Source organism: Musca autumnalis, unplaced genomic scaffold, assembly GCF_047663935.1.
Source record: "Musca autumnalis isolate F117 unplaced genomic scaffold, ASM4766393v1 scaffold_3, whole genome shotgun sequence".
Classification (NCBI taxonomy): domain Eukaryota; kingdom Metazoa; phylum Arthropoda; class Insecta; order Diptera; family Muscidae; genus Musca; species Musca autumnalis.
In genome coordinates this window covers 37,076,775-37,088,137 of record NW_027411866.1, presented here as the reverse complement: position 1 = coordinate 37,088,137, position 11,363 = coordinate 37,076,775, and the positions used below count along the sequence as shown (strand labels likewise).

Here is an 11,363-nt window from a genome sequence, read left to right as displayed (position 1 = left end):
TTAATACCGCACTAACATGTACAGACAAACATACATACGTATTTATGTCCCTACATTCCTATTTATAATTTTTTTTCTCGTGTATACCTTATTGGACGTCACTTGTAGTATTTACTCATTGTTTTGGGTTCTTTTATAATACAATTAGTTTATTTTTTGTTGTTGTTTTATTTATTTTTTTTTTCTTTAGCAATTTTTTTTTTTTTTCTGATTTTTGAATGAGCAACAACAATTTACTACTGCATATCAATGACTCAAACAATGAATTCTAAAAACACAATGAATGAACGTTGTCGTTTAAAGTTTCTTATCAGTGTTCTCAGGGAATTTGATAAGTTGTTTTGCTTTTCTTTTATGACAAACATTGATCTTTTGTTTACTTTTTTGTGCTCTTTGTCATGTTCCCCGACATAAAAAATAACTATCGCTTTGTTCTTTATTAATCTTTTAATCTTATCAACGACAATTGCAAAAGTATTTGTTTTAGGTTTGTTATCAAATTACATGCAATAATTTGCATATACTCGTACATACATCCATACATATGTATTTGTTATGCAATACTTCAGATATGATAGTGAAGTCATAGGAATTATATCTCCTCAATAGATAGAATATATGTATTAAACAAATTAAATCTAAAAATTTTTCGATCATTCTTTAAATAGAAAAAAAAATCTCTAATACAACAACCAAATTCAAAAGTGGTGGAACAACATATTCTTGCCTGGCAATACTGTCATCTTATACTGTTTATCTACAAACCTTTTGCCTTTTTTATTTGTAAATAATAAGCAAGTATTTTATGTTTTCAAATTTCAAGTGTTTAGTTTTATTTAGTGGTAATTCAATGAATGTTATGTGTGAGTGTGTATGTACAATGTGTGTTGATTTTAGCTAGGCTTTGTAATGCAATCTAGGTTTTTAACTAGCACAACGTAAGGTAAGTTTAAATTCACAATTTTTAGGGTATTTTAAGTAGATGTAAGTTTTAGTTAAGTTCAGGCAAATTTTACACAGTGCAATATTAGGTTTAAGTAGCAAAATTCTAATTATTTATTTAATTGTATTTTATTTTTTATTGTTTTGTGTATATTTTAACTTCAATGTTTAACTTTGTGTTTGTTCATATAACAAAATGTAACTTGTTTGTATTTTTGTATGTAACTATTTGTTCTTAGTTTTTAACAAAGTGTTTATGTTTCAAATTTTTAACTTGTAAGTATGTATGTAACTTGAGCGAGGAGATGCACGGTCGAACGCTTTAAAATATCACTGACGAACTAATTGATTGCTGTCCTTTGCACTGCTTTTAAAATAGACAACTTCCAGGATTTATTGGAAAAGAGAGCAATATCGACGCCTCCAAACAATAGTATGCTAAGTCGACTTAGCATGTTTTCAAGTTCTTTACATTTTTATGTTTAACGTCCTTTAACTTAAATTCTGTCAAATTTTGGTAATGATCGGACAATCCGAACAGAAGTTATAAACAAATATTTACTTAGCATAGTACTGAAGGTCAAAGAAATTTCCAAACTTTTAGAGCTTGTCCTGCAAAACTCGCTTTTCAGAATTAGCAAAGTATTATTTGGAGGTGTCGAACGTCCTTTACCTTAAATTCTGTCTAATTTTGGTAACGATCGGTCAATCCGAACAGAAGTTATAAACAAATATTGACTTAGCATAGTACAGAAGTTCAAAAAAAATTTTCAAACTTTGAGAGCTTCTCCTGCAAAACTCACTTTTTAGACTTAGCATACTATTATTTGGAGGTGTCGATATGTTAATAGCTAGCGACCGCGGGTTATATGTATGTGTGTATATATGTACAAATGTAAATACTGCGGACCGCTAGCCAAAAATTCATCAAAACAACGCTACAGTGCTCGCAATAAGTATGGTCCTAGACATACATTCTCCGCCCCCAAGACTCAGTGCATCCTTCTCATCTTATCGTCTTGGGCTTTGCTCGAGGCGGCAATCTTGATTTGGTAAGTATGGAGTCATCTGTAAATAAACGGGAAAAAGGAGTACTATGTTTTTTATTAAAGAAGCGGTCCGACTAACTAGTCGGAAATAACTTGACGACCTTCGTTATGGGTCGGCTGATGTTACCACCAGCAGTCTTTATGTCTACCACTCTTACGTTTTGGTCGATTCCCTGGTGGGTCTTTATAATTCGTCCTCCAATCAGTTGGAGCTGAACGTTCATCCTTAAGTACAATTAAATCACCCTCCTTAAGATTGTCTTGTTGATACTTCCATTTAGTACGTCGATGGAGCTCATGTAAATATTCAGTTTTCCATCTATTACAAAAACATTGGGAGATAATTTTCAAACGCTTCCACCTATTGACAATGCTAACATCTTGGTCTGAAACATCGGGTTCGGGAGGGGCTAAAATTGGTGTACCGATTAAGAAGTGACCTGGGGTCAGAGGCGACAAATCGCGAGGATCCTCACTAGCTGAACTTAAGGGTCTTGAATTAAGACAAGCTTCGATTTTTGACAAAATTGTGGAAAATTCTTCGAAGGTAAAAGTCATTTTTGGTATGCACTTCTTCAAATGCGTTTTGAAAGACTTCACGCCGGCCTCCCACAAACCTCCCATGTGTGGAGCGCCGGGTGGAATGAACTTCCAATCGAGATTTTGATGGGAATTTTGTACAATCGCTTTATTTTTTAATTCTTTCATGAACAAGAGTCTGTCTTTCTTTAGGACATCGACTGCTCCAACAAAATTAGTTCCGTTGTCGGAGTATACACAAGATGGGCATCCACGCCTACTAATAAATCTGGAGAATGCCGCTAGGAATGACTGAGTCGAGAGGTCACTAGTTGGTTCGAGGTGTATGGCTTTCGTAGCAAAGCATACGAAAAGGCAGACATATCCCTTTGTAATAAGACATGCTCTTCCCGTAAAATTTCGTATACTGAAGGGTCCCGCAAAATCTACGCCGGTGTTAGTAAAGGGTCTAGATAGCAAAGTTCTTTCAGGTGGGAGTGAAGCCATAATTTGATTCTCTGTTCGTCGCTTATACAGAATGCAGACTCGGCAATTCCGAATAGTCTTTTTGATCAGTGATTTGAATCTGGGTATGCAAAAACCGGATCTCAAAACTCTCAACATCAATTGGTTCCCACCGTGTAAAGTCACCTTGTGAGTGTGTTCGACTAGTAAAGTAGTAAATCTCGCATTGTGCGGGAGAATGATTGGGTGTCGTTCTTCGAAAGTGAGTGCTGGCGATTGAACCAGTCTACCATGAGCTCGCATAATACCCTTTGGATCTAAGTATGGGTTAAAAGATAGCAAAGGACTCTTTGGAGGAATTCTGGATCTTTTCTCTAATGCTTGAAACTCTTCTGGGAAAAAGAACCGTTGGGTGCGAATTATACTGGCACGTTTGCCGGCCTGAATTTCATCAGCAGTAAGTTCAACTTCAGAAGTTAGAGGGTTTTGTCTACAAACAATGGTGTTTTTCCAAAATCTGAGTGCTTGCGCATATGCTCTGTATACTCTTGTTAACGAAGATATGTTTCTCATGGGGTCTTTTTCCGTCATTTCTTCCATATTTAGCATCAGCACTTTCGATGTTTTTGCTTCCAGTGTAACTTCGCAAATTTCTTTCGATGGCCAACTATTTTTCGGTAATTTTAACCAATCTGGCCCAGTCCACCAGAGTTGGTAATTACTAAGCTCGTTGGGTGAGCACCCACGACTAGCAATGTCCGCTGGGTTATCCTTAGAGTCAACGTGGGCCCAATTTTCTAAAATTTCAGATACACGGTTTCCCACAAACGTTGACCAGTGGCAAGGGGGTTTTCTCAGCCATGCGAGGAAAATGGTTGAGTCTGTCCAAAAGTGAACGTTAAACTTTGAAATTTGAAGATTATTTAGTATCGATGATGACAATTTTGATAGCAGAACTGCTCCACAAAGTTCGAGTCTGGGAAGTGAAATTTTCTTAATTGGGGCAACTCTTGTTTTAGCAGTTAGTAAGGCTGTTTTTATTTCATTATTTGTGTCTCGGGTTCTGATGTATAATGCTGCTGCATATGCGCTCTCAGACGCGTCACAGAATCCGTGAATTTCCACGTCATTGTCTGGAGAGTAATTTATCCACCGTGGAATCTTTAAATGCTCAATGTCTCCGCTATTCTTAACAAAGTTCTGCCAGTTCATAAGAGTAATTGCCTTCAATATGTCATCCCAGTTAATCTTGTCCAACCAAATCTGCTGCATCACTAATTTGGCGACAACTACAATGGGAGCAAGCCACCCACATGGGTCGAATAGTTTGGCAATTGTCGATAGGACTTCTCTTTTTGTGTAAGATGTTTTAATTTCCATTGTGGGTGGTGTGAACGAGAAAAAATCACCAGAAATATTCCATTTTATTCCAAGTGTCTTTGTGGAGGCATCATCGGAAATATCAAGTGAATTAACTGGATTTAGTTGTTCTTTGGCCAGATCCTTTATTATTTTTGGGTCGTTAGCTGTCCATTTCATAAGCTCAAAACCAGCCGATTCCATAGCAGCCGTTAACTCTTTGCGAGATTTAATAGTATCTTCTATTGAATGACCTCCTGCTAGTACGTCGTCAACGTATAAATTTTCCAAAATAACTTTTGAGGCAATTGGGTATGTGTCTTTTGTATCTTCAGCTAATTGTATAAGTGTTCTAAGCACCAAGAAGGGTGCGCAGTTTACGCCAAAGGTAACAGTTTGTAATTCGTAATCCTCTATGGGGTCAGACGGAGATTTCCTGAATAATATTCTTTGAAATTTTGTTTGAGTAGGATCCAATAATATCTGCCGGTACATCTTGGTAACGTCGGCATTATAAACGTATCGGAAAAATCTCAACTTTAATACTTGCAACACGATATCTTGCTGTAAAACTGGACTAGCGTACAAGTTATCATTCAGACTTCTTTTATTTGAAGTGGGACATGATGCATTGAACACTACACGCAATTTTGAAGTAATCTTTTCGGGTCTAATTACTGCATGGTGCGGTAGATAGTAATTTGGAGTCTTGGTGATATCACTTGGAGAAATTTTCCTCATGTGTCCCAGCTCAAGGTATTCAAGAATCATATAATTCCTTAATTTCTGGGGTCTTCATGAGCTTTCTTTCCATCCGATAAAATTGAGCTAGAGCAATATTTCTTGAGTCTCCAAGTTCTTCGCATTTTTTAAAGGGGAGGGTCACTATGTATCGCCCTTCCGTGTTCCTTTTAGTAGTATCCAAGTAGTTTTGCTCACAAAATGCATCTTCATCTGATCTCAAAACTTGTTTTGGGGTCTCCTTTCCCTTGTGTAACAAGGTATGGTGTTTTAAATTACAAGTTCTGCATCCAAAACGGCTTTTGCATTCTTTCACGCCGTGATTAGCAGATAAGCAATTATAGCAAAGTTGTGAGATTTTCACAACATGAATCCGGTCATTCACGTTTTTAGCCAGAAACTGTGGGCAATCTCGTATAAAATGGTTGGCTTTGCAAATTTGACACGAATTTTGATATTGTGTCTTGGGTTGCTGAGGAGCATTTGCATTTAATTTACCCGTTGAACTCTGAACCTTCTGATTTATATTAGTTTGAAAGCTGCTTGTGAACTTCATTTTCTTCGAATTATCTTGTCTGTATGGAGTTTGTTGATTTTGTTTCGAAAAACTTGGCATTATATTTCCGACCGATTCCAAAGTTTTGAATTTGTGGGTCAAAAAATTATTAAAACCGTTCCACGTTGGCAGTGTCTTACAATCTTCAAGAGTATTCTCGAATTCTTCTAAAAATGTTCTTGGAAGTTTGCTGGAACAAATATATACTAATATTGGGTCCCATCCTGAAACTTCAACTTTCAGAGTCTCCAAAGTTTGAATGCAGCTATTCACCGTTCGCTGTAATTTTTGAATGCTGTGACTTGAGTCGGAAGTAACATTTGGTAAATTGAATAAAATTTTCAGTTGCTCGTTCACCTGCATGCTCTTATTTTCATATCTGTCGGTTAAAATCTTCCAAGCTAGCTCAAAACCATCATTTGTAAGAGGAACATGGCTTATTAATTCTCTTGCTTCACCAGCAGTCTTCTGAGTCAAATGAAAATATTTCTCGACATTACTCAATTTGGAGCCTTTTATGTAGATTGCGGTAAATAAGTCACGGAAACTCGGCCAAGCATTATAGCCTCCCTTGAAAACGTCTGTGTCACATGCTGGTAATCTTGAAATTGGTGTTGAATCGATTTGCTTCTGTGCCAACAGGGTCTCTCGTTTTATTTTCTCCTCTGATTCCTTCTGCTTGAGCGTCTGAATTTGTCCATTTACAGCAGCAATCGCCTTTTTATAAATATCAATAGCCTCTAAGTAATGTTTCCTCAGCTGGTTTTTATCGATTGGTTTTTGTCCCTCTTCTGGCTCGTAATCGCGGCATTCCACATAAGCTTTCTTTACTTGGTCGTAAAAAGAGTTAAGTTCCACTCGTGATGCCTCCAGGGTATGTATGTCATCATCAGTGTTTGCAATGCTTAAAATTGAAACGTAATCCTGCAAGTCATTAACGCAGTTTGCAAATTTTGAGCACTTAGCTTTATCCATCCTTATGGTAATGAGGGTCAGACTTTAGAACAAATTTTTGTTTTACAAAGGTTTGACAAAGTTGCCCTTTACGAGGACAAAGTATTATTAAGTATTATTTATTGGGTCTTTAAACCAAATCAAGAATTTTGTCTTTGCAAAATCTTTGTTGTTACTTCCCAATTAAATTGACTTGACGACAAAAGGATCTAATTTGTGGAGAGCCGAGGAGTCGACAGCAAATTAAAGTATTTGATAACAAATATTTCCCAACGAAAAGCCAGGAAATGAGTCAAAAAGTTGGATAATAAAACCGCTGGTATTTATTTAGTTGAGTAACAAATCTTATAAAAATGCTTTTCCACAAAAGATATTATGCAAATTCAAGAAACGATAGCAAAAAGAATCAAAAAGAAAAATTCCAATCCAAAAAATATCCGACTAGAAAAGGTGTGTTGGGTTGCACAGAAGAAATTATAATTTTCAAAGAGTCGTGTAGCAAAGTACAATAAAATCACTTAATTCCTTTGTTAGGAGTATTTTATAATTTGTTAAAGCTCAAAACACAGTATAATGTAGAATCGAAACCAGACAATAATCAAATCAGAAAATTTTAAGAATCCCAGCAAAATGTTGCAATCGCGAACAAATTTTTGAGTCGGTAGAAAATTTTCAGCAAAAAATTTGAAAAACTCCAATTATTTCCAACAGAAGAATGATTTGGGTCAAATGTAAAATATTTCAGCAAAGTTTAAAGTAATTTTAAGTTTCGAAGAAAAAATGGCAGCAATATGTTGTAAAAAAATCACAGAAAATGTTTCAGCATAAGAGTTCAAGAAAGATGAAAGTATTTTGTATCAAGAACAAAAATTTCCATCAGCAAGAATTCAAAAAATTGTTCAAAAGTTTTCAAATAGTTGTGTAAATTCAGGTTAAGTGTTTTCAAAGAAATGTATAGAAAAATGTTTAGGTAAATGTTTTAAGGTTAGTTAACCTAAAAATCACTGCGCTTGTATGTATACCAAATGCTTTGTAAAAAATGCTCACATTTTTGTGGTTAGTTAACCTCAAAGTATTTTAGCGCTTGTCCACCAAACGCGTCTATTTATCAAAAAGGCGCAAAAAATTCCAAGAATTCCCAAAAGTAATTTATTGGGAATCCAATATGGCGATTATATGTAAATATTTAGCAATGTTCAAAAGTGTCTGTGTCTCCAAAAAAAGTTCCCACAAAAATTTATGTAAAAATTGCAAGGTTATGTTTGTTAAATGATGACGCCCAAAAGTTGCGCCAAAATTTGCATATAAACGCTATGTATGTGTTTATTGTAGTTGTTGTGTAAGATATTCTATTTATGTAAATTATTGTGTCACAATTATGACGCCACAAATTTTCGCCAAATTGCAAAAAAATCTCTTGTTGTGTATGTAAAGAGAATATTCCAAAAAAATGAGACAGCAAGATTCCAAAAAACAAACAGTTTTCCAAAAAGAATCAATAATTTCGAAGAGAATTGATTTGTAAAGTGTTTGTGGCAATATGAAATGTTTTTCTCCAATATGGCTCCACCAACGTGTAATGTAGGAAAAGTTTAATTATGGCGGGTCAATTTCATAAAGGTCCCACTGTAAACGGACAGATCTTGAGATTAGGAAGGGAGGAAAGAGAGTATATTTCTTTCCAAATGTTCCAATTTTTCCAGTAAAATTATCTCCCTTTGAAAACACACTGGTAATTTCCCAATTTTTGGAAGAAATTTCCAAATATTCAAGGAGAGAAATAGAGAGTCGTGTATGTATGTGTAAAAGTGTGGACGTATTTGTGTATTCCCACGAACAAAGAAAGGGTCAACATCAGTCCTTGGTTGCAAAATGTTGTTAAACTAGGGTCAAAGGGTGTCAAATTGTATGTTTTATAGCGTTTTAATCTTTAAGGTACAGTGTCGGTGTCAAATTTCGCTGCACCCTGTAGTCCTTTCCACGCTTTCAAAGCACAAAAAAACTCATTGGTACTCACTTTGACTCTCTGTGTATAGTTGGGAGTGTGTCTGTGTGTTTTTACCCTGGTGTTGTGTCCAGTGCTTCTTCTTCCTCTCTGTTTTGGCGCCTTGTGTTGTTGTTGTTGGTTTGTAATTGTTATTTGCCCGAGCCGACCGATAATTAATTGTTGAATTTTGTTGATTTGATTTGTTGTAAAAATGTGCCAAAGTTCTGTTTTTCTTATTTATTTGTTGTTTTTCACAATGTTCCACTGTCCTGTTTCACTATTTGTTGTTGCTATGTTCCACTTTTTGATAATGTTATTGTATTTGTTCACCAAAATTATGTCGTTTTTGTTATTTGGTTTCAATGTTTGTTTTATCTGTGGCCCACTGTAGATCTTGTATTTGTTGTTGTAATTCACAGTATGTTGTTGTATTTTTGTGTGTTTCAATATTTAATTAAATATTTAATTGATTTTAAATTTTTTGATAATAATATGTGTGTTCGTTTACTCAAAATTTGTACAAATTGTTGCTGGATTTTGTTCGTTTACTATCCAGTACATATAAAAGACCTTGGCCGCTTACAAGAAGTTACTGGATTTGTACAAATTATTGAGTAAACGAACACACCTATTCACTGGGACCACTGTATGTTGTTTTTTTTTATTGTTTATTTTCTCACTTCTCTCACAATATGTTTCTATGTTTGTTGTTGTTGTGCACTGGATGTTTCCAAAATATCACTTGTTCGTATTGTTGTTGTATTTAAATGTAATTTTACCGGATTTTTCTCACTCTTATTGAAACACTTTTGTTTGACATTTTTCGTTATTCACCTCTTTCACTGTCACTATTTTTATTCCAAAATGTGTTTTTTGTTGTTTTTGTATTGTTGTAACACTGTTTGTATGTAATTTTGTTAATTTTTCCACTAAATTATTTATTAACTGTCACTCGTTTGCTAATTGGTATTGTTTGTTTTGATTATTTTCTTTTATTGTTCCAATTAGGTAGGTATTCACAAGAATGAACCATGTGTTCAAGTTCACTTTTTTAATATTGATTACTATTTTTTATGATTTAAATTTTTAATGTAATAACTTTTTTGATAAAAACTCTCACTCAGTGCAATTTTTTAAATATTTTAAAAACCACAATCTGGCTCGATATGGACCAAATGTTTATTTACAAACCTTTTGCCTTTTTTATTTGTAAATAATAAGCAAGTATTTTATGTTTTCAAATTTCAAGTGTTTAGTTTTATTTAGTGGTAATTCAATGAATGTTATGTGTGAGTGTGTATGTACAATGTGTGTTGATTTTAGCTAGGCTTTGTAATGCAATCTAGGTTTTTAACTAGCACAACGTAAGGTAAGTTTAAATTCACAATTTTTAGGGTATTTTAAGTAGATGTAAGTTTTAGTTAAGTTCAGGCAAATTTTACACAGTGCAATATTAGGTTTAAGTAGCAAAATTCTAATTATTTATTTAATTGTATTTTATTTTTTATTGTTTTGTGTATATTTTAACTTCAATGTTTAACTTTGTGTTTGTTCATATAACAAAATGTAACTTGTTTGTATTTTTGTATGTAACTATTTGTTCTTAGTTTTTAACAAAGTGTTTATGTTTCAAATTTTTAACTTGTAAGTATGTATGTAACTTGAGCGAGGAGATGCACGGTCGAACGCTTTAAAAGATCACTGACGAACTAATTGATTGCTGTCCTTTGCACTGCTTTTAAAGTAGACAACTTCCAGGATTTATTGGAAAAGAGAGCAATATGTTAATAGCTAGCGACCGCGGGTTATATGTATGTGTGTATATATGTACAAATGTAAATACTGCGGACCGCTAGCCAAAAATTCATCAAAACAACGCTACAGTGCTCGCAATAAGTATGGTCCTAGACCATACATATACTATAAACCGATAGATGTCAGCCTGTACTTCACCATTCACAATAAGTTTGTAGGGTTCTTGCAAGGCATATTTATATAGGGCAGATGCATGAATTACAACATCTAACAAATTTACAAAAACAACATTGTTGTAATTGATGGTCTGTTCCAGTACTGCAAGAATCTACTAATTTATCCGATAACATAAAGGAAAAAATGTTATCGTAGTAAAAATAGTAGTTTCTTGCAGGTTCTGGACTTTGAGTAACAGTATAGGAAGTCTGGATTGTTAAGCAAATAATTGTTTTGCCTTATTTTCTTTTATTTTTTGCATTATTAGACTGATGCCAGATAAGTTTGGTCGAAAATTTTCGGGTTCCAAAATCGTCAAATACAATAACATGTATTTTAGTTCAAATCATTACTGAATTTAATATGCATAAGTAGATTCTTGCAGTACTGGAACAGACCCTGTGTTTTGTAGGTAGCCACAGAACTATGTAAAGCCTTTACAAAGACATAAATACAACAAGATAAGACATTTTGTTTGCTATCATTCTTCAGTGAATGGCTTTTGAATTTAACATAATGTTATATCACGATATGGTGATATAACATTTTTTTCTTTTATACATTTTTACGTATTTAACCGAATTTACCGATCCATTTGACATAGAATTATTCTTGAATAGATCCTTGAATTCATAAATTTCGTTTCTGATACCATTACATGAAATGTTCCTCCTTGGTTGCGATTTTGAATTAACTGCAACCTGTTAAGGGTAATGTTTCTATACAAAGTTTCGTAAACATTTTTTTGTTGCATGCATTTTGTCTAGTCTTAGTTGTATTTATGTCTTTGGCCTTTACCTAATCAACTGCGTGTTGCGTG

The 11,363-nt window shown here is 34.2% G+C and overlaps 1 long non-coding RNA gene across 5 annotated transcripts; it reads right to left on the bottom strand.

Annotated features, from left to right (window-relative positions):
- Nucleotides 1-801: 801 nt before the first annotated feature.
- LOC141399978 (uncharacterized) lies at nucleotides 802-9,603 on the bottom strand. 5 transcript variants are annotated; one of them, XR_012412036.1, is made up of 3 exons: nucleotides 9,201-9,603; nucleotides 8,603-8,965; nucleotides 802-2,010 (listed from the first exon to the last, which is right to left on the bottom strand). It is a non-coding gene; the product is annotated as an uncharacterized lncRNA (long non-coding RNA). The 5 variants fall into 5 exon arrangements; XR_012412039.1 differs by having other exon boundaries at nucleotides 9,352-9,598; XR_012412037.1 differs by having other exon boundaries at nucleotides 8,603-8,957; nucleotides 9,201-9,569.
- Nucleotides 9,604-11,363: the final 1,760 nt, after the last annotated feature.